This window comes from Acanthamoeba castellanii (assembly GCF_000313135.1).
Source record: "Acanthamoeba castellanii str. Neff unplaced genomic scaffold scf7180000083820, whole genome shotgun sequence".
In the NCBI taxonomy this organism is placed as follows: Eukaryota; Discosea; order Longamoebia; family Acanthamoebidae; genus Acanthamoeba; species Acanthamoeba castellanii.
The window spans coordinates 4,174-4,970 of NW_004457351.1; the positions used below are offsets into that span (position 1 = coordinate 4,174).

The window sequence follows — 797 nt, forward strand, 5'->3', positions numbered from 1 at the left end:
CCAACATCGTCAAGCAGATTTTGGAGGCCGTAAAGTACCTTCACGATGAGGATATCGTGCACAGGGACTTGAAGGTACGTTTAGCTCAATCATTCTTCGATGCTCTCTCTTAAATCATGCATTTAATCCCCATCCCTCTTTGCGATCTCTCTTGGCGCAGCCCGAGAACCTTTTGTCTGCCGGTGAGGGTGAGGCGGAGGTGGTGAAGGTGGCCGACTTCGGCTTTGCCAAGAACTTTGGCGAGGAGAAGCTCGTCACTTCGTGCGGTTCGCCTGGCTACGTCGGTACGACTACCCAGAGCCCTCCACACTCACACTCGAAGCCCCTCTCGCGATTTCCTTTGCTCACCGTCTTCTTCTTCTCCTTCTTCTGCGTCACAGCTCCTGAGGTCCTCACCGAGGACTCGTACACGAACGCCGTCGACATGTGGTCCGTGGGTGTCATTATCTATATCCTGTACGCACTCCTCTTCTCCCACCCACGCTCCACAATGGTTGCTTGACGTAGTGTGGTGTGGTGTGGTGTTGTGTTCTCACTCCTCTCCTCTCCGATGTTGTTGTTTCGCGTAACAGCTTGAGCGGCTACCCTCCGTTCTACGACGAGTCGCCGCCCAAGATCTTCAAGAAGATTACCGAGGCCAAGTACGACTTCGACGACCCCGTGTGGGACGACATCTCCGACCTTGGTACCCTCATCATCAACAACTACTCCCCTCCACCTTTCTCAACCGACGCTGACTCACCCCATCCTCCCGAACGTTCGTATCAACAGCCAAGGACCTCATCAGGAAGCTCCTC

At 54.5% G+C, this 797-nt stretch overlaps 1 pseudogene; it reads left to right on the plus strand.

Moving 5' to 3' along the window:
• Positions 1-45: 45 nt before the first annotated feature.
• The window catches only part of ACA1_016250, a 1,001-nt pseudogene continuing 249 nt past the window's right edge, over positions 46-797 (plus strand).